Source organism: Tachyglossus aculeatus, chromosome X1 (genome assembly GCF_015852505.1).
Source record: "Tachyglossus aculeatus isolate mTacAcu1 chromosome X1, mTacAcu1.pri, whole genome shotgun sequence".
Taxonomy (NCBI): Eukaryota; Metazoa; Chordata; class Mammalia; order Monotremata; family Tachyglossidae; genus Tachyglossus; species Tachyglossus aculeatus.
This window is the reverse complement of record NC_052101.1, coordinates 80,895,647-80,923,406: the sequence shown is the minus strand read 5'-3', so window position 1 is coordinate 80,923,406 and position 27,760 is coordinate 80,895,647. Positions and strand designations below refer to the sequence as shown.

At 44.0% G+C, this 27,760-nt stretch overlaps 1 protein-coding gene and 1 non-coding gene across 3 annotated transcripts in view; one reads left to right on the top strand and one right to left on the bottom strand.

The window, feature by feature from the left end:
- PHF2 (PHD finger protein 2) overlaps nucleotides 1-27,760 on the bottom strand; it is a 202,311-nt gene that overhangs the window by 102,299 nt on the left and 72,252 nt on the right. The gene's annotated exons all lie outside the window — the stretch shown is intronic.
- On the top strand, nucleotides 21,554-21,685 carry LOC119920057. The gene has a single exon (XR_005447826.1). It is a non-coding gene; the product is annotated as a small nucleolar RNA SNORA7 (small nucleolar RNA).

Sequence of the window (27,760 nt, the reverse complement as noted above, 5' to 3'; positions counted from 1 at the left end):
CCGCTTTTGAAAATGCAAAAAAATAAAACACGAATTCAGAAATTCTGCCGAAGTCAAGACTCCTGTAGTTCCTGCTGCAAAGCTGAACAAGAAATTTGGCTTCTCGGTTCACCCCTCACCCTGCAGTGCTGCTCTGTAACTGCATCCATTCAGCACAGAGGAAAACACCAATAACCCAGCCCATAGCAGCAGAAGTGATTTGATTCTTTGGGTGAGATCTCAGATTCCAAGACCTTCTTTGTAGCCCAGCATTTCAGTTTTCCCGTTTGTGGAAGTAACCGATGATTGAGAAATCACTTACTACAGAACTGGCTGAAGAACTTCAGGTTTTAGAATAGCTCCTTGAGGGACTCTGCAGCCTCTTCTGCCAGTCTGCTGCTGATATTTTTTCCATCCTCCAGGAAGGAGATAAAATCTTCTGTCCTTTGTGGTCCAATTATAAGAAGCTGATCTATACACAATGGTTCTAGCCTCTGACTTGAATACATTGCCTGAAAGCATTTCTCTGACTGTCCTCCCTCCATGCCTAGCCCCTAGTGTCTTAAGCAATCTCACCCCCGACCCCTTACTCGCTCACTACACTCTGTGCCCCAGCGAGAACATGACCGGCAGAGATGAGAGAGTGCATGTGACACTGCACAAACCTCTATCACTTTCATCAATTGCTTTGCACTAGGTCTCAGTCCTGAATTCTCCATGATGGGACTGAGGCTCAGGGTCATCATTTTGACAGGAGACTTCATCACCTCAGTTACCAATAGAGCTTTCTTCCGGGATGGGAAAGTCTGTAAGAGTCACCATGTGGCTGACCGGACATGTTTCCATCAGAAGAGTGAGTTCCAGCAATATACACCATGCAATGTGATTAGCACTGTCATTGGAAATGACTGACCTGAATGGTGACATAGTCACCCATGCCAGCACACCCCCATGAAGAGAAAGCTGTAAATGCTAAAGAGCATCCCCTTGGCCCATCACCATCACTGCCCCCACCCCCACCCCCCAGCCCCCTATCCACTGGTTGATTGACAGAAACAGAGGAAGATCCCCGAGAAATCTGCCTTTGTAACCAAAGAAGGCCAAGGATAGAACTGTGCTTAAGAGGAACAGACCAGGAAATGAAAGCCTAATTAGTGGATCTTTCAACTACTGGATTTCACACCAAGGTCACACTTTGGCTACTTCCTTGCTTAGTAGTCCTTCCCTTAGAAGGTGGGACAGAAGAGAAAGGAGGGAAATTTCAAATTACTCCATTTTCCTTTAGTAAAATATTGGGGATGGAGAAGAAGGGTGAAGTTATTATCTAAAATAAGATATCTGGATTCTATTTAGTTTTCAGTCACCCAGGCTATCCCTGTTTATCATTATCATGGATAACACTCCCCATCAGTTCTGATGAGAAAACTGAAGGAAAGAAAGGTTAAAATGATTTGTCTTCAATTAATCTTCAATCAGTGGTATTTGTTGAGAATTTACTGTATGCAGAGCACTGTACTAAGCACTTGGGAAAGTACAACAACAGAGATGGTAGACACATTCCTTGCCCATAAGGAGCTTACAGTCTAAAAGAGCAGAAAGACATTAAAATAAATTAGAGCTTTGTACACAAGTGCTGTGGGGCTGAGGGTGGGGTGAATATACAGTGCTTAGAGGGTACAAATCCAAGTGCAATGGAAGGGAGAGGGAGTAGGGGAAATGAGAGATTAGTCAGGGAATGTGATTTTAATAAGGCTTTGAAGGTGGGGAGAGTGATGACCTTTTGAATATGAAAAGGGAGGGAGTTCCAGGCCAGAGGGAGAATTAGGGCAAGGGCATTTGTCTCCATTAACAGCAACTCAACAGTGAAACCAGGAAGAGATCCCATACATCCCAGTCCTTGTAGCCTACACCCTTTCAATCCTTTTTCTCTAGAAAACCAGAAAAATATTAAATTGCATACTGCGCCCACAGTCATTTCCTCCCCACATGGTTCACCCTGCGTTCTGGCAGAATGGGGGAAGCTGTAGAAGTTTTTAAATGAGGAGAGACGGAAAGCAATATGTCTTTTCAATCTGGAAAGACAAAGGCTGAGAGGGGAAATGATTGGAAGTCTACAACATCAAGACTGGTGAGGACACCAGATCCCACACCAGGAGAAGGGGACACCTGCTGGGGTTGAGGGCAACAGGTTCAAAACAAACAGGAGGAAGAACCTCTTCAGGCATTAGGTCATGAGCAGCGTGGCTCAGTGGAAAGAGCATGGGCTTTGGAGTCAGAGGTCATGGGTGCAAATCCCGGCTCTGCCAACTGTCAGCTGTGTGACTTTGGGCAAGTCACTTAACTTCTCTGTGCCTCAGTTATCTAATCTGTAAAATGGGGATTAAAACTGTGAGCCCCCTGTGGGACAACCTGATCACCTTGTAACCTCCCCAGTGCTTAGAACAGTGCTTTGCACATAGTAAGCGCTTAACAAATACCATCATCATTATTATTATTATAAGCACATGGAATCCAGGAGTTCTGAGAGGCTTGGATAAACTCAAGAATTGGTGGCCCAAAATGGGTTACTAGAGGGAACATTAGAGATCAGAGTGAAAAGGTGGGAACATTAAATGTGCATCCTAAAACATTAGGATGGATGTCAAAGAGGGCAACCATCACATGGTTCCTCCAAATATCCTGTTGCCAGGGTTGTGAAGACAGAATAGTGGGCTGGATGAATCATCTGTATAACCCATTAAGGTATTGCTGCATTCTTCTGTTCGAATGACTGTCCTGACTTCTCTGGGCCTTGCCAGTCTTGAAAAAAAAAATGTAATCTAAATACTAGGTCCAGCAGTCACCACACCAAAGCAACAGTGACAGAAGGGAAAGGGAGCGACTGAGAGATGACCAAAGCATGATTCATTGACTCCAGTAGCTCTGTTTTCAAAAGCAGAAGTGGGGGCCCAGCAAAGAGGAAGGAAGCCAGTAGCCGTTAGATCTTGAGGAAACACTGCCTCCCTAAAGATTCAAGGACACACTTCACTAAAACTACAGGTGTCCCCCAATATCTCTAGCATGCTGGCTTGCCACTTTTTAGCTGTTGTTCCCAAATCCTGTCCAAGAGGCTGCTCTCTACCTGCCCTGTTTGTACGTGATCAGGCTTTACCTCCTTTCTGACCTCCCAACCTCCTGTCTCTCCCCACTTCAGTCTATACTTCACTCTGCTGCCCAGATTACCTGTTTACAGAAACGTTCTGGGCATGTCAGCACCCCCTCCTCAAAAATCTCCAGTGGTTGAGAAGCAGCATGGCTCACTTAAAAGAGCACGGGCTTGGGAGTCGGAGGTCATGTGTTCTACCCGGCTCCACCACTTGTCATCTTTGTACATAAAACCATCGTTATGGTATAATGGTATTTGTTAAGTGCTCACTAGGTGCCAAGCACTGTTCTGTGCACTGGGGTAGATACAAGGTAATCAGGTTGTCCCACCTGGGGCTCACAGTCTTAATCCCCATTTTGCAGATGAGGTAAATGAGGCACAGAGAAGTTAAGTGACTTGCCCAAAGCCAAACAGCTGATAAGTGGCGGAGCCAGGATTAGAACTCACGACCTCTTGCTCCCAAGCCCATGCTCGTTCCACTAAGCCACGCTGCTACTACATTTCACACCCCTCAAAACTAGCTCATAATATTCAACTGTTTCCATTTTAATAATAATAATGGTATTTGTTAAGCACTCACTATGTGCCAAGCAAATTTTACCAACCCCAGATATCTAACTATGGCTCTGGGCAGTCTATTGTATTTGGGGCATTGCGGGGGGGTCAGGGGCGGGGAGGATTCTATCCTAAATGGTCATGAAACTTGGTATTATATTACAAGGAAGGAAAAGGACTGTAGAGACTCAATATCCCCCCATTTCACCAATTAGTGGCAATGGATGCAAAAATGGATGGTAACTATCTCTACACTAGAGAAAAAGGACCAGGTCTACATTTGCTTTTTTCAAATAAATGTACAGTCCCAGATCAGGTCTAATAATGAGACTGCTAATGGATGGTGATAAGACATCAAAGGGAGAATGGATTCTTGACTACCATACAAGGTCACTTAACTCAATTGTAAATTATTAGTTGTACATAACGTGCACTGCAAGAAACTGCAGGTGCAGCTTATAAACAGGAACTCCATTCGTGCTACTATAGTGCCTTTCTGGTGGGTTACAAAATTTAGGTCACAATTATGAACAACAACATAGGACAGAATGAATCCGGCAGCAGCTCCTTTCTTACTACAACTTACACTATCATTAGATATAATAAACTCTTTGGGGTAAAGAAGAGAAGACATTATCACATGCTTGCAATTCTCCCTAAATAGATGTTCTTCAGCTAAAAAGATTACATTGTGTTTGTTTATATAGCACCTTAAATATCAGAGCACATGTACCGAACACAGCTGTTGCTTTTCAGACATCATTTTATTAGAACAAGCTGTCTAATTACAAAGAGCAATGAAATGAAAAGTAGAAATAAGTCAAATAGGTTTCACACCAACAGTCATTGCATAGTTAGCTGGATAAAGCAAGACCTGGAAGAAAGGCACACTGGATATGGTTTTTAAACAATTGCTCATTTGACCCATCATCCCACCCAACACATGAGAAGAGGGACTTGGATTCCCAGCATCCTGATTTCAAATGGACAGTAAAGACATCTGGGGAAAATGACTATTAGCCATGGCCTCTTCAATGAGGTGGCCACCGACCAACTGCAAAAGGCAGAGAAACTTGAAGGGATTGAGAGTTTGGAGAGGCAGCAAAGGCCAGGAGGTTCTATTCCAACACTGCTAGTGACTTGGAGTATGACTTCACCAATGCAACTGATTATCTCGTAGCCTCGATTCCTCCTCTAGACAAATAAGATGATGGTTGCTTATGAGGGCAAGGTAGAGCAAAATACTTGGAGGAAAAGTATATCTATCTAACTCCAAAATTGACCCAACATTCTCATTCCCTTATGGAAATCCAGGGTCCCTTTCGGAAAGGAACTGGGTGTCCTAAATCCCGTCCCAGGTGACTAGCTACCACATCAATGCTCCCCTCCTCTAAACCCCAACCCAACTGCGGGTAGCTCTTGCAGAAAGGGGGCGAATACGAAGGTCAAACCACCTTGAAAATAGGGGCCAACAGATGCTACTTCAAACGCTTTTGAAACAAAAACAGAAGCTGGTTAAGACTGGGTAGAGACCACAGGCCATTTTGTATGACTCTTTGTGTCACGGTGTTCCTAACGTTCACCCTTGCTTCAACTGTACATTTCATTTTCTTAGAGGTATAAGACCCTGTGGTTAGCTGTCTCCCCTCCAAATGGTTCAGAGTTGTTCCACTGTGGTATTTTGCTTGCAGATATGTAGCTCATCTCCCTAGGGAGGAAACATGAACCACAAAGCCCAGTCGAACTTACCAGAGCAACTGATTTGGTGCAAGCTGAGTGCTCTATGGGAAACACCCCTGCTGGTACAGGCAGACTGCCCTTAGAAATCCTCTGCAAGTTGATGGGTCAAACTTGGAAAGGCAAATGACTTCTCTTCCCCAGGCCCAACAAGCTGAGGTTCAATCAGACTCAAAGGGAAATGGGGCTGAAATGGGATTTCCTGAAAATACGAACCCACAGGAAACCGCCCTAAGAGTCCTGATTCTCTGTGCGGCGCCTCGCCTTGAAATACCCAGATATGCAGAACCCAACATACACACTGGAACCTGCAAGGGGAAAACACAGACAATAGGATTTGAAAAAGCAAAGTTGACGAGGGCTTGAATTATCTATAGGGGATGTCCTGGTGAATATGTCCAGCATCATTTATATTATTCAAACCTGAGTCATCTCAAGGGAAACAGAACTACAGTACTAATAATAAATAACTGTCGTATTTTTAGTGCTTACTATGTGCCAATAACTCTGCTAAGAAGATACAAGTGAATCAGGTCACATACAGGCCCTATCCCACGTGGGACTCACAGTCTTAGTAGGAAAGAGAACAGGCATTGAATTATCATTTTATAGATGAAGAAACCGAGGCACAGAGAAGTAAAGTGACTTACCCAAGGTCACCCAGCAGGCAAGTGGCAGTGCCGGGAATAGAACATAGCTCCTGACTCCCAGGCCCATGCTCTTTTCACTGGACCACACTATTAAAACAGACAATCTTCCAATCAATCAATAGCATTTATTGGGCACCTACTGCAGAACACTGTACTAACCTCTTTGGAGAGTACAACAGAATTAGTACACATGATCCTTGCCCTCCTTTTCATTAGTAAATCAGTTTTCACCTGATGACCTATATGTAGAGTGCTAAAAGGAGGACTAACATCAATTTCAAGGTGAAACTACAACCACACACCTTGGGCTACAGACTTGAGCATTTATCTAGTCCCTCTTTAACTTGCAAGGTGCTTTATATTCTTATTAGATTTTAACTCAAGAAGAAAATGACAACTTTATAAGTAGGGACAGGGAGGTTCAGAGAAATCAAGGGTCTTGGCCAGTAAGAGGACAACTGGCTTACGTTTCTCCACCCTGTACACTCGAATCTGTCATAATGCATGTTTTCGATGTGGGTTTTGGATAAATTGCATTTAGGGAATTAAGGAACGATCTTCCGACACTGTGAACCTATTTGGGCTCCGCGTTCCATCTAGTAAAAAAAAACTGCTTCTGCATGTGGTCGGAACGGGTGAATACTAAGGTGAGTTTTCCTTAACGTGTTATAGGAGAACTGGGTGTATCTCCAGTCCCCTCTGAGATTTTGCTGCCATCTAGGCATATATACATCCCTATATTCCACTTCTGGATCCCTCCACACAGGCTCATTCTTCCCAACAACCTTCCACTTTCTCTTGAACAAGATCCCAAATCTCTCCTTTATCAATCAATATCATAAAATGTATCGAGTATCAATTAATATGTACCAAGCACCCCAAGAGCACCTGGAGCCATACTAACTAATAAGACTGTAATACAGCTCCTCCTCTACACTGTGAGCTCCTTGGGGACAGGGATCGTGTCCACCAACTCTATTGAACTCTCCCAAGCACACTCGGTATAGTTCTCTGCACACAGTAAGTGCTTAATAAATGATAAATGTACTTGTTCAGCACTTACTGTGTGGCAAGATAATCAGGCTGGACAGAGTCCCTGTCCCACATGAGGCTCACAGTCTAAGTAAGAGGGAGAACAGGTACTGAACTCCCAGGTTTTTTTTTTTACAGATGAGGAAACTGAGGCACAGAGAAGTTAAGTGACTTGCCCAAGGTCACAAGGCAGGCATGTGGCAGGACCAGGATTAGAACCCAGGTTCTCTGACTCCCAGGTCCAGGCTATAACACATAGAGAAGAATGGATCCAGCCCTCAAGGAGTTTACCACGGACAGTGACTTTTTCCAACAGGTCTGTCTCAAGTCGTCATAAATTTAATGGTAGGTGGATGTGAATGAATCCATTTTCCCCAGACTGAGTACAGATGTGCCTCACGATAGTTGCTGTGGGTTTCTCAAAAACATGGGTGTATCGTGGGGTGTGTGTTTTCCCATAAACTTACATATAATTTGTTAGGTCCCAATTCAGAGCCAATATCGATATGATGACCGAGACCTGGATGCAATTCCCTCCCCATGGCTCCCCTCCCCTTGTTTATTCTCGTTCCCGTTTTCTGCTCCCTGTTTCCCCTGTCTCCTCACCTCCAAGCTCTAGTTTTTTGGATTGTTTATGCTGCTCCAATCCTGCCCACTGCCCAGTCACAGCCCCATCCTCAGCCAGAAAGGGGAAGGGAAAGGGCTTCCCTTCAAAGCCTTACTGAGAGGTCACCTCCTCCAGGAGGCCTTCCCAGACTGAGCCCTCTCCTTCCTCTCCCCCTCCTCCTCCTCCCCATCCCCCCCGCCTTACCTCCTTCCCCTCCCCATAGCACCCGTATATATGTTTGTACATATTTACTACTCTATTTTACTTGTACATATTTACTATTCTATTTATTTTAGTTTGTTAATATGTTTTGTTCTGTTGTCTGTCTCCTCCTTCTAGACTGTGAGACCAGAGCTGGGAACTATGTGGGTGGGGGCTGAGGGTGGAGACACTGGAGCAGTTGGATTGGAAAGTGGTGGGGAAGGGAAGGGGCAGGTGGGAGAGGGGAGTGGCTGAGTGGGGGTTTCTTCACTTCAGCCAAGGCTACAACAGAATCAGAACAGGATAGAAATGGCAGGGGATCTCTGCCAGCTCTGACTGACCCAGCTCCCTAGTTGTCCACACACTCCCTCCCCACTTCCCTCCTTTGTTTTCCAACAAAGGGAAACCAGCTGCTACTGGTCTGCTTGGGCACCCACAGTAAGAGTAGAAGTTCAGAGTATCAAATTGGGGTGACAAAGCAGGGCGAGAGGAGAAATGGATGGGGTGGGAATTGTCTCCTCTGCAGAAATTGGACATAACACTGGGTGACACTTGGAGGAAGCAGCATGGTGCAGTGGATAGAGCATGGGCCTGGGACTCAGAAGGTCATGGGTTCTAATCCCGGATCTGCCACTTGTCCGCTGCGTGACCTTGGGCAAGTCACTTCACTTCTCTGTGCCTCAGTTCGATGGAGATGAATGGAGATGAAGATGGAGATGAAGACTATGAGCCCCATGTGGAACAGGGACTGTTTCCAACCCAATTTGCTTGTATCCACCCCAGCGCTTAGTACAGTGCCTGGCACATAGTAAGTGCTTAACAAATACCACAATTATTATTATTCCTATTAGTACTTACGAATCCTCGGCTACATCATAAATTAGCATATGACATATCTCCAGATTTTACTTATTGAGGTCGTTCGGAATTAATGGCATGCCTGTACTACTTTCTTAGCATGTTTGCATCATGACATAGAAACCATGCCCTTATTATATACTCAGTACTTTGTGGACATTAATGAATGTTAACTGAGAAGCAGCGTGGCCTAATGGATAGAGCACGGGCCTGGAAGTCAGGACCTGGGTTCCAATCCCAGCTCCACCAGTTGTCTGTTGAGTGACCTTGGGCAAATCACTTCACTTCTCTGGGTCTCAGTTACCTCATCTGTAAAATGGGGATCAAGACTGTGAGCCCTATGAGGGACAGGGATTGCGTCCAACCAAATTAGCTTGCATCTACTCCAGCGCTTATCATAGTGCCTAGCACATAGTAAGCATTCAAAAAATGCCATTAAAAATAAACTATTCCAATTACAAATTACTTTTTTTGTAGAACTTTTCTATAACAGGCAGGGGTGGAGCACATTATGAAGTGCACAAGCAATCTTTGCCCACATTTAGTTAATAATAATAATAATTATTATTATTATTATTATGGTATTTGTTAAGTGCTTACTATGTGCCAGGCACCGTACTAAGTGCTGGGATGGATGCAAATCGAGTTGGACACAGCCCTGTCCCATGTGGGGCTCACAGTCTCAATCCCCATTTTACAAATGAGGTAACTGAGACCCAGAGAAGTGAAGTGACTTGCCCAAGGTCCCACAGCAGACAAGTGGCAGAGTCAGGATTAAAACCCATGACCTTCTGACTCCCAGGCCCGTGCTCTATGCACTATGCCATGCTGCCTCTCATGCTGCTTAGTTCCATCTGTAGCTGGCCAGACTAGAAACTAGGTCTCCTGATTCACAGAGCTGTGCTCTTTCGAATCAAACAATCAATCAATCAGTAGTATTTATTGAGCACCTACTGGGTGCAGAACAATGAAATGAGCATTTGGGAGAGTACATGACCTCTGGACTCAAGGACCTTACAATCTAGTGAGAGAGACTGACGCTAAAATATGTGGAAAGAAGCAAGAGAGTCAAAATAGGTATATAGAAAAGATTTTGGTGGGTACTGTTGGTAACAGCCATGATAAATTACAGATACCTTCAAAGCCTTATTAAAATCACATCTCTTCCAAGAGGCCTTGCCTGACTAAGCCCTCATTTCCTCTTCTGCATCACCCTTGCATTTGGATTTGCGTCCTTTATTCACCCCACCCTCAGTCCCAGAGCACTTATGAACATATCCACAATTTATGTATTTACATGAATTCATTCAATTCACACAATAGTATTTATTCAACGCTTACTGTGTGCAGAGTCTGCCTCCCCCTCTAGATATCAGCTCAGCTCCTTGTGGCAGGGAACATGTCTACTAAATCTGTTGTACTGTACTCTTCCAAGTGCTTAGTACAGTTCTGTGCACATAGTAAGCACTCAAAAATTACTATCTTACATTCCTTTATTACTTAATTACTAACTCATTTGATAGTTCCTATCCCCTTCTTCCTTCTCCTTATCTGTAAATTCAGTGACGATCTTCCCAATTAGATTGTAAATTTATTGAGGGCAGTGATAATGTTTAGTAATTCTACTACAGTCTCTCAGGTGCTTAGTACAATGATCTGTACAGAGTAAGCTTTCAATAAACACCACTGATTGATTAATGGCTTTTTCCATCCCCTCTGACCTGCCTAGGAAACGAGAGTTGGATTGAGGATAAACTGGAGCTGGAGAATGGACCCAGGCTTTTCATTTTTCATTCATGGTAACCATAGTACAGCGTGAGCCCCCTTGACCGCTATGGAAAAGCCTCCCCAAGAGAAGTATTTCTGTCTGCAAAACTAGTTCAAAGAAAGGTATGTATTGTACATCTGTCCTCCCCAGGATAGGTCTGGGTTTGGAAAACATTTCCTTCTGAGACAGCAGTTGGGAGAGATGCTCTGGCCCAGGAGTTGGAGGAGACAGAAATCAGCCCCTTCCCCTAGTGCTGATGGAGACAGGATAACTATCTACAGTCCAAAACCTGATGGTGCATGGATGGCAGCAACCCTCAGTCTCGGTCAGTCGATCTGTGTGCAGAGCACTGTACTAAGCGCTTGGGAGAGTACAATATTGCAATAACAGACTCATTTCCTTCACTTCTCTGGGCCTCAGTTACCTCATCTGGAAAATGGGGATTAGGACTGGGAGCCCCCCGTGGGGCAACGTGATCACCTTGTGGCCTCCCCAGAGCTTACAGCGGTGTTTTGCACAAGGTAAGCGCTTAATAAATGCCATTATTATTGTTATTATTATTATTACTTGGCAGAATCCGGGGTTATAACCCCGGTCTTCTGAATCCCAGGCCCCTTCTCTTTCCACTGGGCCACACTGCTCCTCAGAGCTTGCCCAGAGCCGTTTTGGAACTAGGGTTAGGCTTAGGGCTAGGAATGGTTGGGCAAGTGACCATCTGCATCCTTCCCTTCCCCACAGCACCTGTATATATGTATATATGTTTGTACAGATTTATTACTCTATTTATTTATTTTACTTGTACATATCTATTCTATTTATTTTATTTTGTTAATATGTTTGGTTTCGTTCTCTGTCTCCCCCTTCTAAACTGTGAGCCCACTGTTGGGTAGGGACCGTCTCTATATGTTGCCAACTTGTACTTCCCAAGCACTTAGTACAGTGCTCTGCACACAGTAAGCGCTCAATAAATATGATTGATTGATTGACTTCCTGCCTTCAGTGAACTTACAGTATACTGGCTCACTGAATAGAAGCTGGATTGAGCCCATTTGTCAATTTCCAGTCAGTGTGGGCTCTAAGGGGCAGTCAAGGTCAATTTAGAAGGGTAAATAAAGGCTTTGACAGAAAGGTCTGGGGTTGGTACAGTCTCAGTGGCTAATCCTACTTCACTCCTTTTTGGCGATTTCTCCTTTTGGAGATGCTTCAATCTATACTTCACGTTACTGCCCAGATCATCTTTGTGCAGAAACGCTCTGGACATGTTACTCCCCTCCTCAAAAATCTCCAGTGGCTACCAGTCAACCTACGCATCAGACAAAAACTCCACTCTCGGCTTCAAGGCTCTCCATCACCTCGCAACCCTCCTACCTCACCTCCCTTCTTTCCTTCTACAGCCCAGCCCGCACCCTCCACTCCTCTGCCGCTAACCTCCTCACTGTGCCTCGTTCTCGCCTGTCCCGCCGTCGACCTCCGGCCCACGTCCTCCCCATGGCCTGGAATGTCCTCCCTCTGCACATCCACCACGCTAGCTCTCTTCCTCCCTTCAAAGCCCTACTGAGAGCTCACCTCCTCCAGGAGGCATTTCCAGAATTGAGCCCCCTCCTTCCTCTCACCCTCCCCATCCCCCCCGTCCACCCCCTTCCCCTCCCCACAGCACCTGCATATATGTTTGTACAGATTTATTACTCTATTTTACTTGTACATATTTGCTATTCTATTTATTTTATTTTGTTAATATATTTTGTTTTGTTGTCTGTCTCCCCCTTCTAGACTGTGAGCCCTTGTTGGGTAGGGACCGTCTCTATATGTTGCCAACTTGTACTTCCCAAGCACTTAGTACAGTGCTCTGCACACAGTAAGCGCTCAATAAATATGACTGATTGAATGAATGAATGAATGAATGCAATGGGGGTCTAGTGGAAAGAGAACAGGACTGGGAGTTAGGAGACTTGGATTCTTACCTTGGCTCCACCACTTGCCTTCTCTGTGGCTTCAGCAAGCCACTTAAATTCTCTGTGCCTCATTTTTCTCATCTGCAAAACGCAGATTAAATGCCCGTTTTCCTGCACCCTTACCCTGTGAGTCCTGTGTAGGATACAGACTGTGTCTGATCTGATTGTACAGTATCTACCTCAGTTCTTAGCATAGTACTTGGCACACACTAAAGCACTTAAATGCCACAGTTATTATCATCATCATTATTATTATATTAAAGTTCACACTGGTGGCCTTTTTTGTCCCACAGTATCTTCCTCCACTCGAAACAAACCTCTCTCCCCTACCCCAGGACTACCACCTCAATGTCTCACTCAATGTCTCACTCAATGTCCTCAGGCATTGCCTAACATATCATCAAATATTAAGCAACTGAGATCAAAATTTCCAATTGTCCAGTGTCCTGAGACTTTTCTCTTACATAAAAACACTTTCTACCATATCTTCCATGACTTTTCATCCATAGCAGGCTTTGTGATTGGGTTCATTTCACTTTCTGAAGTCTTAAAGGATTTCAAAACTCCAGTTTACTTATTCCATTTATTTAGTTATTTTTTTGTTTACTTTTGTTTTTATCAGCTATATCTCTGCTTTTACTCTTGTCCCAACTGTACATATACATTTTGCATCTCCCTGTATTCCCCATTAGATCCTCAACTTCTAGACATAGGGACCCACTCCTGTAGAGTGCTTTCCTAAGTGCTTAATACTATGCTCTGCACTCACTAAGTGCTCAAGAAATTCTGATGATTATTTTATATTTAGACAATTTAATTTAGATTATCTGTCATCAGCAGCAAACAGTCTCCTGACCCGGTTAAAATGGCAAATGATCACCCCCTTAGATGCCCTCTCTCTTCTCACCCTCAAAACACACACACACACACACACACCCCACACACACAACACACACACACACCCTCCCCAACAAATGGCAAATAGAGCTCAACAGCACCTAAACAGGCAACAAGAGGAAAAAAGAAAGGCACCATCCTTCACCTACAATGGGGGAAAGTTGCAGAGGGGTCAAAAAGCAACCACTGATTCAGGAACACTGATGGGAGAAAATCCTTTTGAATCATCAGCATAAACAAATCGAGGCTGACATGTTTGTTGTACAACACTAATTAGTCTAACAATATAAAAAGCCTTAACACATGGAGGTATGTGTTTTCTTAAAGTGCTGAGGTTCTGACCTCCTTGAGTGCAGCTTGATGCAACTGTTAGTTGACAGAGAACAGGAAATCCAGGGCTTGTTTCACTGTCAGATAAGTAACAGAGAAATTCAACAAAGGGGGAAAAAAGTAGGGTGGGAGGTGTTAACAAGAAAATGAGTCAATTAGGCAAGTTTTTTTTCCGAGCACCAACAGGGGCATTTTGAGTGGGTTAAAAACACCCCTGCCTGGTAAAAAGATAATACCAACAAAATTAATATTAGTAATCTACCGCATCTCAAATTCAGAAACATTACTATGCCCTTTCCATCTGAAAACCCTCTCTCCAGATTTCTTGTAAGCTTTATAATAATAATAATGATAATAATGGTAATTGTGGTATTTGTTAAGCACTTACCATGTGCCAGGCACTTTACTAAGTGCTGGGGTGGATAAAAGCAAATCGGGTTGGACATAGTCCCTGTCCCACATGGGACTCACAGGCTCAATCCTCATTTTACAGATGAGGTAACTGAGGCACAGAGAAATGGAGTGCCTTGCCCAAGGTCACACAGCAGACAAGTGGTGGAAGCGGAATCAGAACCCAGGTCCTTCTGGCTCCCATGCCCATGCTCTATCCACTACGCTATGCTGCTTCATCTCTTCACGCTTTGAAAAAAATGCCCAGTTTAGTGTATTAAGGAACGGGCCCAGTTGGGAGGGGGGAGGATTTGAATCTACAGTATAAGTACAAAGCGCCATAAATACAAGAGAGCATTGCTTAGTGCGATGGTCCACCTTTACACTAACCTTGATGCAAATGAACAAATGATGAACCTCTCTATTTCAGTGCTCAGAAAAATACCCAGAGAGAACATGAGATAAAGACTAGTATGGAGGTCAATTATGCCCACTGCTCTGCTACTGGATTTCAAGCTCCTTGAGGGTAGGGATTATGATTTACTTTTTTTGATATCTTCCCAAGCACCTAGTATGGTGTTCTTCACACACTATGTTCCCAATACATACCATTAATACTGCAACTGTATTTGTAAATTCTGAGCCTTGACTGGCAATATCAGCTTAATGGGGGCCACTTTTCCTTTAAATGAGTTTGTACTTTGCAAAAGATTCCATCACTGCCTATCTCTTCACTATGACTTTAGCATAATAAATAAATCTGCCCATCACTGGTTGATTTTTTGTCATTCCAATTATAAGGAATACTTCATGTCGTATAGATAAGGGTTCTAAATTCAACCTATTAAAAAAATAATTATTCAACATTTGGGCTCATCTCATTTGTGAATTGCCGCTCTTTTAGCATTCCTTAAGTGCCCTCTGAATCGTACACGACAAAAACATTAATGTCAGCTCCAAATTTCCCTCCCTGTGCACTCCTAAGTAATTCATTCTGGAACCCAAGTTGAACTTGGCTAAATGATTCAGTGCCTGGTCTTGATCTTTGGAGGGAAAGGCCAACTCTCCAAACACAGCAAGCTTGGCCATGCCATTTTTGGTACAGCCCAAATAATAGGCTGTCAACCACACTATGATTCACAGGGCAAACCTGGGTCAGAGAGGTGGGGAAGGATTCTAGGTTCTATTTCTGATCTCTCACGAAATTGCTCTCAGACCTCCTAACAGGTCACCTAAATCATGGGGTTTGGATCGTCTTGCCTGTAATGCAAGGGGAGATAGTGCTGCTGCCTACCTCAGAGGATGACAGTGTGGAAAGCCAAACCAACGTGATCCAAGACCACTGTGGAATCACAGAAGTGCTACTACAAGTCTTGCGATGACAGATCATCAAGCCCCAACTTTAGTTTTGCTACCTTTATAAGAAACAATGATAATAATAATAATTGTAGTATTTAATGATAATAATAATAATAATGGCATTTGTTAAGCACTTACTATGTGCAAAGCACTGTTCTAAGCACTGGGGGGGAATACAAGGTGATCAGGTTGTCCCACATAGGGACAAAAATCCCCATTTTAGAGATGAGGTAACTGTGCCTCAGAGAAGTTAAATGACTTGCCCAAGGCCACACAGCAGACATGTGGTGGAGCTGGGATTCGAACCCATGACCTCTGACTCCAAAGCCCGGAGATGCTTTAGAGAAGGAAGCAATGTAAGACTGGGGTGAAAAGTGCTACATCGACAAAGAGCACTTCCCTTAAGGGATTAAGTGATAAGATATCCTATACCCGTCTGCTGTGGAGCATATTCAGCTTCCAATTTCTGTTCCCACTACCTGGGGAAAGAATGAAATGTCTTGGGAAGAAGGATAAAGGCATAGGGAGTATTTAGCCTAGAGAAGGAAAATGAGAGGCCCCTTTCTAGTGCTTCCCAAAAATATGAATGGTCATTATCGGTCTGGTCAGGGGAATCTCTCCACTCCACCCCTGGGTCCCATCCTCCTTCCTCTCCCCCTCCTCCCCGTCTCCATCCCCCCGCCTTACCTCCTTCCCTTCCCCACAGCACCTGTATATATGTTTGTACGTATTTATTACTCTATTTATTTTACTTGTACATATCTATTCTATTTATTTTATTTTGTTAATATGTTTTGTTTTGTTCTCTATCTTCCCCTTCTAGACTGTGAGCCCACTGTTGGGTAGGGACTGTCTCTATATGTTGCCAACTTGTACTTCCCAAGCGCTTAGTACAGTGCTCTGCACACAGTAAGCGCTCAATAAATACGATTGATTGATTGATTGATTTCCACTGAGCCAGGCTGCTTCTTGTAAATTTAAGCATTTACTATGTGCCAGGCACTGTAATAAGCACTGGTGTGGATACAAGCAAATCGGGTCGGATACAGTCCCTGTCCCACATGAGGCTCAGTCTTAATCTCCATTTTACAGATGAAGTAACAGGCACAGAGAAGTGAAATGACTTGTCTAAGGTCACACAGGAGACAAGTGGCAGAGCGGGGATTAGAACCCAGGTCCTTCTGACTCCCAGGCCCATGCTCTATCCACTAGGGTTCTAAACTAATAGAGTGGAAACTCAAACTGGTTCCTAGACTCTTTTTCAATTCAATTCATTAATAACAATAATGGTATTTGTTAAGTGCTTACTATATGTCTAAGCACTGTACCAGGCTCTGGAATAGATATGAGATAATCAGATCCCACATGGAGCTCACAGTCTAAGTAGGAGGGAGAATAAGTACTGAATCCCCATTTTACAGATGAGGGAACTAAAGCACAGAGAAGTTAACTGACTTTCCCAAGGTCAGACAACAGACAAGTGGTGGAACTGGAATTAGAACCCATATCCACTGACTTCCAGGCCCATGCTTTTTCCACTAGCCCATGCTGCTTCTTTAAGAGAGTACTTAATTCTCCTTTAGCAAGTATCTTCATCTTAGGCATGCTAGCCACCAGCTGCCTTAGTCTTTCCTCTCCCTTCTCTTCTCCTGCTCTCCCCCAACTTGCACTCTTTGCTCTTCCCAAGCTAACAATCAATCAAGTCATTTAACTTCTCTGTGCCTCAGTTCCCCCATCTGTAAAATGGGGATTGAGGCTGTGAGCCCCATGTGGGACAGGTACTGTGTCCAACCCAATTTATTTATATCCACTCTAGTGCTTAGTACAGTGCCTGGCACATAGTAAGTGCTTAACAAATACCATTATTATTATTATTATTATTATTATTAATAATAATAATAAGAGTATTTATTGGCTGCCTACTCTACGCAGACCACTGTCCTGAGTGCTTCGTTGTGGGCAGGAAATGTGTCTCTTATACTGTACTCTCCCAAGTGCTTAGTACAGTGCTCTGCACACAGTAATCACTAAATAAATACAATTGATTGATTGCTTGGGAAAGTATAATAGAGCTGGAAGACAGGATCCCTTCCTTCAAGAAACTTACAATCTAGTGGTGGAGGCACACACCAAGATAACTTCCCAGTAATCAATCAAATGCATTTATTAAGCCCTTACTATGTGCAGAACACTGTACTAAGCACTTGGGAGAGTACAATACAACAGAATTAGCAGTCACGTTCCCTGCCCACAACAATCTTACAGTCTAGAGGATGGGTAATGGGAAGCAATAGAGAATAAAGATATGTATGTAAAGGGCAGAGGTAGGAGTGAGTATGCAAGGGTTTAGGGCGTTCCCACCTTCTGACCTCTGACTCTCCCGCCTCCAACCCACTGATTATGCTTTTTGCTCTACCTGGATCTCTCTCTCCCTTCAAATCCACCAAACCACATCCTTCCCATCTTCAAAGCACTCCTATAAAGTCACCTCCTCCAAAAGCCAACCACTGATAAACTTCCACCTTCCTACTCATGTCATCTCAACAGCCACCTTTAATACTCATGTACATATTGATTTGTTTTATTCATTTATAAATCATCTAATTTTGATCTTAACATTGTATCTATGCTTACTCTTATTCCTCTTTGATGTTTGTAATTTGTATCTGCTTATCTCCCCCTTTAATTTGTAAGCTCCATGACAGAAGGGATATTGGAACTATTTAATAATTATAATAAAAATAATAATGGTTTACTACTACTAGTAAGTGTTTACTACGTGCAAAGCACTGTGCTAAGCACTGGGGTGCATATAATATAATCAGATCAGATTCAGTCCCTTTCCCCACATGGGGGCTAACCATCTAAGGAAGCAGCGTGGCTCCGTGGAAAGAGGCCGGGCTTTGGAGTCAGAGGTCATGGGTTCAAATCCCGGCTCCGCCGCTTGTCAGCTGTGTGACTTTGGGTAAGTCACTTCACTTCTCTGTGCCTCAGTTACCTCATCTGCAAAATGAGGATTGATTGTGAGCCCCACATGGGACAATCTGATCACCTTGTATCCTCCCCAGCACTTAGAACAGTGCTTGGCACATAGTAAGCGCTTAACAAATACCAAAATTATTATTATTATTATTATTATTATTATTAAGGAAGAGGGACATAGTGCTCTGCACACAGTGAGCAATTAATACTTACTGATGATGATCTATAAAATGAATGATCTTTCAGGATCTGCCACTTTCTCCCTGAGGCACTGTGAAGATGAATCAGTTCTTGGTTGCTAAATAAGCTCCTTGTGGGCAGGGATTGTGTCTATCTACTCTATAGTACTGCAATCTCCCCAGTGCGGAGTACAGTGCTCTGTACACAGTATTATTATTACTAATATTATTAAGTGTCGTCAAATCCTTTACTATTCATAATGACTCCATGGATATACTTTATCCAGAACGTCCTGTCCTCTGCCATAATCCGCAACCTTTGTAATTGTTCTTCCGTTATCGTCGTGATGGTCTCTATCCATTTAGCTGCTGGTCTGCTTCCTCCATGTTCTCCCTGGACTTTTCCTAGCATTAGTGTCTTCTCCAGAGAATTAGTAGCACTCCATAAATATCATTGATTGATTATCTTCTTTATGGAAGGTGCTAGGTCACATAGCATTAGATTAGGTAATAATGAGTAAAAACTGCCTGGCATACTGCTACATATTTTTTCTTATCTAAGATTAAAGTAACTACTCTCATTGGCAAATAAGACTGAAATGAAAACAACTTAATTGAAGAATCCCATTTTTTTCTCTCTCCAAATAACACAAGCATGGACCTACCAGGACATGCCCTCGTTTCCTGAAAGATTTGACCCAATTCACATATTTGTTATTTAAAAACATGCCTTTTCTTCACCCTCATTCCACAGGGATTATATAGCTCATATCAAGGAGTTCATCCCCTGAGAGAATTGCACTCTGGTTAAGCAGAAGACAGGGTCACCCTCGTCCTAGCCACTAGAACACAAAAGAACCACTATAAGATTGGAGGGGGTGCAGGTGGTGGAGTCAATGGCACATTGTTTAACTACTTTTTTTAAAAAATGTTAAGTGCTATGATTTGACACAAAAACAATCACAGTTCAGGTTTCAAAGATTTCTGCTGACTTGGGCACACAACTCTTTCACTGCTATACAAGTGGCTCAAAATTTGTACACACTTTGAAAACTTATCCTGCAACGAAGAAGCCACTTCACATATAAAATGCTGAAATAGAGCCCCATCATATTTTTTTTCTTCATGAGAAGGTCAGGACATGGGCTCTTGGCAACTATGCTTATGACATCATACACCTAGACAGGATTCTGTCAGCTTTCATCTGCAGTTCAATCTACTTACAAAAAGACAACTCCAAGGAGCTGAGCATTCATGGAAGCACTTCATTCATTCAATCATATTTATTGAGCGCTTACTGTGTGTAGAGCACTGTACTAAGCTCTTGGAAAGTACAAGTTGGCAACATATAGAGACAGTCCCTACCCAACAGCAGGCTCACAGTCTAGAAGGGGGAGACAAACAAAAAAACGAAACATACTAACAAAATAAAATAGAATAAATATGTACAAGTAAAATAGAGTAAAAAATATGTAAAACATATATACAGGTGCTGTGGGGAGAGGAAGGAGGTAAGGCAGGGGAATGGGGGGGGGGAGAGGAAGGAGGGGGCTCAGTCTGGGAAGGCCTCCTGGAGGAGGTGAGCTCTCAGTAGGGCTTTGAAGGGAGGAAGAGAGCCACCTTGGCAGATGTGCGGAGGGAGGGCATTCCAGGCCAGGGGGAGGACGTGGGCCGGGGGGGGTCGATGGCGGGACAGGCGAGAACGAGGCACGGTGAGGAGGTTAGCAGCAGAGGAGCGGAGGGTGCGGGCTGGGCTGGAGAAGGAGAGAAGGGAGGTGAGGTAGGAGGGGGCGAGGGGATGGACAGCCTTGAAGCCGAGAGTGAGGAGTTTTTGCCTGATGTGTAGGTTGATTAGTAGCCACTGGATATTTTTGAGGAGAGGAGTAACGTGCCCAGAGCGTTTCTGCACAAAGATGATCCGGGCAGCAGCGTGAAGTATAGATTGAAGTGGAGAGAGACAGGAGGATGGGAGATCAGAGAGGAGGCTGATGCAGAAATCCAGTAGGGATAGGATGAGAGATTGAACCAGCAGGGTAGCAGTTCGGATGGAGAGGAAAGGGCGGATCTTGGCGATGTTGTGGAGGTGAGACTGGCAGGTTTTGGTGACGGATTGGATGTGAGGGGTGAACGAGAGAGCAGAGTCGAGGATGACACCAAGGTTGCGGGCTTGTGAGACGAGAAGGATGGTAGTGCCGTCAACAGTGATGGGAAAGTCAGGGAGAGGACAGGGTTTGGGAGGGAAGATAAGGAGTTCAGTCTTGGACATATTGAGTTTTAGATGGCAGGCAGACATCCAGATGGAGATGTCTTGAAGGTAGAAGGAGACACGAGCCTGAAGGGAGGGAGAGAGAGCAGGGGCAGAGATGTAGATTGTTGTTATGGGCTTGTTATGGGCTTGGTCTGCGGTGAAGAATTCGAGAGATAACTGCATCATTGCTGTAAATCCATGGATGGGGGACTGCAGCCAGACTCAGCAGAGAGGTTCATCCACGTGTCTTCCACCATTTCAATCAATGGCACCTACTGAATGCTTACTGTGTGCAGAGCACTATACTAAGCACTTGGGAGAGTACAGTAGTACACAAAATCTCTGCCCACAAGGAGGTTCAATCTAGTGGATTCTAGTCCCCTCCATTTCAGCACTTCCTGAGACAAGCACAACTTCAAAAACCATTGCCAACAGGAAGAAAAGAAGAAAATGAACCACTGTAAAAAGATGTGATCAGCCATTGGAGCCTAGAAGCAAGTCAAAGATGGCACGTGCTTCTACTCATAACAATCAGTCGATCATATTTATTGAGCATTTACTGTGTGCAGAGCACTGTACAAAGCACTTGGGAGGGTACGACAACAATAACAGGCACATTTCCTGCCCACAAAAAAATCAAAGGCATTAATATAAAATGAATTATGGATATGAGCATAAGTACTGCCCCTCTCAGGGTTGCACCTGGAGAGTTTACAATACTCTACCATTCTCGACTACAGGAGGGAGAGTCAAGCAGAGGCATTCCATTCCTAGCTTGGGCAATGGCTAGCGAGTGGGAGGCAATCTGCTACAAGTCAAAACTCACCTGGGGGCAGCAGCAGCATGGGAGAGAGTCGAAGGCGGAGACTCAGGTTTACTGTGCAGAAGGAGGCAATGGTAAACCACTTCTGTACTTTTACCAAGAAAACTTTATGGATACACTACTAGAACGGTTGCAGGTGGAGGTGTGGGGCCTTTTGGGAGAGATGTGTCCATGGTGTCGCTATTGGTCGGAGATGACAACAGTATAAGACAAGACATAAGTGCTATGGGGCTGAGGGTGTGGGGCAGTGAATAAAGAGAGCAAGTCAGGGTGACAGAGAAGGGAGTGGGAAAAAAGTAAATGAGGGATTAGTCAGGGAAGGCCTCTTGGAGGAGATGGCCCTTCAACTAAAGCTTTGAAGGTGGGGAGAGTAATTGTCTGTCGGATATAAAGAGGGAGGGCAATCCAGGACAGAACCAGGATGTCAGCAGCAAGATAGACAAGATTGAGGTACAGTTAGTAGGTTGGCATTAGAGGAGTGAAGTGTGTGGGCTGGGTTGTAGTAGGAGAGTAGTGAGGTAAGATAGGAGAGAGCAAGGTGATTGAGTGCTTTAAAGCCGATGGTAAGGAGTTTCTGTTTGATGCATAGGTGGGTGGGTAACGACTGGAGGTTCTTGAAGAGTGAGGAAACACGGACTGAACATTTTTGTAGATAAACGATCTGGGCAACAGACTGGAGTGGGAAGAAACAGGAGGCAGGGAGGTCAACAAGGAGGCTGATACAGTAATCAAGGCAGGATAGGATAAATGCTTGGAATAATGTGGTAGCATTTTGGATGGGGAGGAAAGGGAAGATTTTAGTGATGTTGTGAAGGTTGAACCAACAGGATTTAGTGATAGATTGAATATCTGGGTTGAGTGAGAGAGGGGGTCAAGGGTAACCCCAAGGTTATGGGTTTGTGGGACAGGAAGGGTGGTGGTGCTGTCTACAGTGATGGGAAAGTCAGGGGCAGGACAGGGTTTTGGTGGGAAGATAAGGAGTTCTGTTTTGGACATGTTTAAGTCTGAGGTGACAGGACAGGGGTTAGCCATTCAAAATCAGTGGGGATGCCCTCAGTATCAGCTCAGAATGGATGACATCCTAACCTGAAACAAGTCATAATGCACCAACAACACTTCAACAGTAGCCTGCAGAGAAGAGCCTAAGCACTGGAATTTTCCTAGTTCCCCAAGGACAAAACAGAGCACCTCATCTTCTCACTCAAATCTTGTCCTTCCCCTGTCTTTCCCATCATTACAGACAACACCATTATCCTCCCTATGTTACATGCCTGTACCTTTGGTATTATCCTCAACTCATCTCTCATTCAACACATAACCATACAACACATCATGTAGGTTCTACCGTCACAACACCACTAAAATCAGCCTTTTCCTCTCCATCCACATTGCTACTGTGCTGATCCAAGCACTTATCATATCCTGTCTTGGCTACTGCATCAGACTTCTTTGCTGATCTCCCTGTGTTCTGCCTCTCCCCACTCCAGTCCTTATTTCACTCTGCTGACTGGATCATTTTTTTCCTAAAAAAAATAAAAAATACCTTCAGTCCACATCTAGAGCATGGGCTTGGGAGTTACAGGTCATGGGTTCTAATCCCAGCTCCTCCATTTATAAACTTTGTGACTTTGGCCAAGTCACAACTTCTCTGTGCCTCAGTTACCTCTTCTGTAAAATGGGGATTAAAACTGTGAGCACCTCGTGGGACAACCTGATTACCTTATCTTGTATTACTGATTACCCCAGTGCTTAGAACAGTGCTTGGCACATAGTAAGTGCTCAACAAATGCCATCATCATCATCATCTCTTCAGATTGCCCATCCACCTCTGTCTCAGACAGCAACTCCTTACCATCAGTTTAAAGCACTCAATCAGATCTCCCCATCCTACCTTGCCTTGCTAATTTCCTACTATAACCCAGCCTGCTCACTTAGCACCTCTAACGCCAATCCACTTACCCTACCTCAGTCTCATTCATCTTACCTCATCGCCACCCCCTTGTCCACATCCACCTCCTGGCCTGAGTTCCCTCCTCCCTCATTTCCGACAGACCATCACTCTCCCCACCTTCAAAGCCTTATTACAAATCACGTCTGTCAAGTTTTCTCCGACTAAGCCCTCATTTCCCTACACCCTCTCCTTTCCTTGTTGCCTTTGCACTTACTTCTATATCCTCACGCCCTTGATATTCCCCCACACCCAAGTCCCACAGCATATGTATGTGTATATATATGCATATTCATATTCATTTCATGTTCATATTTCATATTCATATTCATTTATTTATTTTAGTGTCTGTCTCCCTCTCTAGGCTGTGAGTTTGTTGTGGGCAAGAAACATGTCTACCAACTCTGTTGTACTGTACTCTCCCAAGTACTTAGTGCAGGGCTCTGCACACAGTAAGCACTAAAATACCACTGATCGATCGATGGATATTTTATGATTGTTGGACCACATCTTGCTGTGTGAAAAAGCTACCTTCTAGGTTGATGGGGTCCCTTAGAAAAGAGCATTTTCTCAGGCCAATCAAGTATCACTGAGTGCAGTGGAACAGTGATTTACTCAACATAGAGCCAGGGCTCAAATTTCTCACTTTACTGACATAATTTGCACAATCAAATATTCACCAAGTGCCAGGAAGGAACAAATCACAAATCACAGAATTAGACGTAGCTCCTGCCCTGGTTGACTTGCAATCTTAACAACCTGAAAACCACGAACTCCTTGCCTGAAGTGCCTGAGTAAGAACTACTGTGGAGATGATATAACCACAGAGAGAGGATTTCAGAGTTGGAAGGACCAATAGCTAAACCAGATATTCAGTTTGTCTTCAAATGTTCTGAAAGATGGCCCACCTACACATTTTCTAGGCTATACCACCACTAATTATCTTGCTACCTGACTAAACAATGCAAGAGAAACTGTGTGGCACAACAAAGTAGGTTTAGTGACATAAAGGAAATGGGAATGTGCCCTGTTCTGGGTAATAAGAATGAAGGTTCTAAGTGCCAGCAGCGTTTAGATAAATAAAAGGGTTTCTGCAGCCATGGGATATGTTTTATCTTTTGTTCTGAGTCTGTCCATTAGCATTTGATGCTCCAGAGACCCTCCTCTGCTTGGAATCTCTGTAAATAGAACAGTTGTGCTGCAATAAAGATGACTGCTCTTGACAAAAGCCAACTCATTTACCTCTGTCACTGCACTCATTGCTGGAATCTAGCAGCAAAGGACACCTTCAGTCTACCAGAATGTCAGAACCTTTTCTTTTGTTTGGTCCTTGCATACTTTCCCTTTAGCATCAGTGACTCTCACCTTGTACACGACTTACAGAAGCAAAAAGGCCCATCCCTGTAAGCTAGAAGCCAGATGTACAATGTTCCTTGACGCTAGCCTAGTATGCTGATCGGAGCGTGTGAGTTGCTTAGTCTGTCCACTTGCCCTCTCTCTGTTCAAAAACATGTGTCCCCTTTTCTTGGTGAACACACACAGCTCTCTGTTGGTAGGAGATTCTCCAGCTGCAGTTGAAAGAGCTACCATTTAGCTGAGTGTCAGTGGCGTTTTAAGGAAAGGCAACAGACTAAGGGCTATTAAAACACCACCCGGGGCTGCCGTCAGTGCAGATGGCTCCCAGGCATCATCTCCCCACTCTGTCAAGGCATAAACCTGTCAGAAAGGAAGCTCTTCTGCTCTGAGACTATTGTTGACCAATTAAAGGACGCCAGGAGGACTTGGTGACAGCATGCAGCTAGAGCGGGTAACAGGCAAAAAGTGACTGCCGGACAGGCAGCAGAGGAGCAAAAATGGAGACAGCAAGGGTGTGGATTACCCATAAACTGGATAATCAGCCCCTGGATAATTCAGAGTAGGCTGCAAAATTAAGAAAAGGAAGAAACCCACATGTGTTAATGTGCAGGATAAAAGCAATTCTACATTTGCCACAGCTTTGCCTCAACACCCAAACTCACAAAGACCAAAATGAACTCACCCTACATATTCTGCAATGGTCAAAGAAATCGAGACCAGAAGTCTGGGTAGGGTGTGGGTGTGAGAATTCACCAAGTGCAGCCTTTAACTGGGTGATGAGATCATCTGAACATCCCGGCAACTTTACCCACAGGCAGAGTTGATGTTTGTCTCAGTTTTTGAGAAAGCCCAGACATTTAGGTCAGCCCAGAAACTCCCCAGAATGCTTGTTTTGCCTCCCATCAGAATAACGATGATAATGGAATTCAACTTCAACTCAATTTGAGAGAGTCTATTCCTACTAGGGTGAACAAGCACATCTCCACTATTTGTGGCAGTGAACCACAATTCACTGGAGAACCAGGATTCATTCATTCATTCAATCGTATTTATCGAGCGCTTACTGTGTGCATAGCACTGTACTACGGAGAGTACAATGTAACAATAAACAGATAAATTCCCTGCCCACAATGAGCTTACAGTCTAGAGGGGGAGACAGACATTAATAGAGATATGACATTCTATGCTAAAGATTTCCCTTTAAAAATCACTGATGCTGAAACCCAGATAGTGCTTTTCTGAAGGCTGAATGAAGTTTCACTAAAAAGCTCAGAAATATGCTCATTATCACATACTTGCAGCCCATGGGGGGCAGAGTGGCTCAGTGCAAAGAGCATGGGCCTGGGAGTTAAGGGACCTAGCCTCAGCTCTGCACTGGCTTGCTATCTTAGCTTAGGCAAATCACTTAACCTCTCTCTGCCTCACTTTCCTCAGCTGTAAAATGGGGATGATACCCACCCTGCCTCTCTCGCAGACTGGGAGGCTCACGTCTGACAGATACTGAGCCCAATCGGTTTATCTTGACTCTGCCCCAGAGTTTAGCATATAGGGAGGGCTTAATCAATTCCCTCTGGACTGTAAGCTCGTTGTGGGCAGTCTGTTAACGTTGTGTTGTACTCTCCCAGGCACTTAGTACAGTGTTCTGCACACAGTAAGCACTCAATAAATACAATTGAATGAATGAATGAATAACCATCATTATGATTATTGGTGGAATGAATATAGGAATGGGAGTCAGAAACTCTACCTCTGCCCTACTGTGGGACCATGGACAAGTCACTGAACTTCTCTGTGCCTCAGTCTCCTCATCTGTAAAATGGGGATGAAGTAACTGCACTCCCTCCCTCTTAAATTGTGAGCCCCATGTGGGACAGGGATTAGATCCTATCTTGTACCTACCCCAGTATCTTGCACAGCTCTTTGGCCCAGAATAAGTCCTTAATAAATACCATCGTTCAAATTAGTTGGCTAGAATGAAATAGATGCATCACTTTATTACAGGCATTTCTCATTTTTTTATGGTACTTGTTAAGCACTTACTATATGCTTACTATAGCACTGGAGTAGATACAATCTAATCAGGTTGGACACACTCATGTTCTACGTGGGGCTCACAGTCTTAATCTCCCTTTTACAGATGAGGTAACTGAGGCACAGAGAAATTAAGTGACTTACCCTAAATGACACAGCACACAAGTGGGCGGAGCCAGGATTAGAACCCAGGTCTTTCTGACTCCCAGACCCACGCTTTACCCACTAGGTCATGCTACTTCTGGTCCAAGAAAAAAACTTGTAAACATGCAAAATAGTAGTTTTTTCCTTAGTTGTGACTGATTTAGCTGATATTTGATAAGAATTTGAGTTTGCTTGAGTGAGCAGATTTTTCCATGAAAATAAATTACTGGGACTCCAGTTAGTGGAAGTTAATGCTATCTGAAATGATTTCTAGAATACTGAGCATTTAGTTGGTCTACTGGTACTAAAATAGCTTGACTCATCTTCAAAATAGTGGATGAAGTATAGGCTTGGGAGTCAGAAGGTCATGTGTTCTAAATCCAGCTTGACTACTTGCCTGCTGCATGACCTTGGGAAAGTCATTTCACTTCTCTATGCCTCAGTCACTTCATCTGTAAAATGGGGATTGAGACTGGGAGTCCCTTATGGGACAGGGACTGTGTCCAACCCAATTTGCTTGTATCCACCCTGGCGCTTAGTACAATGCCTAGCACATAGCAAGCACTTAAATACTACAATTATTATCCTC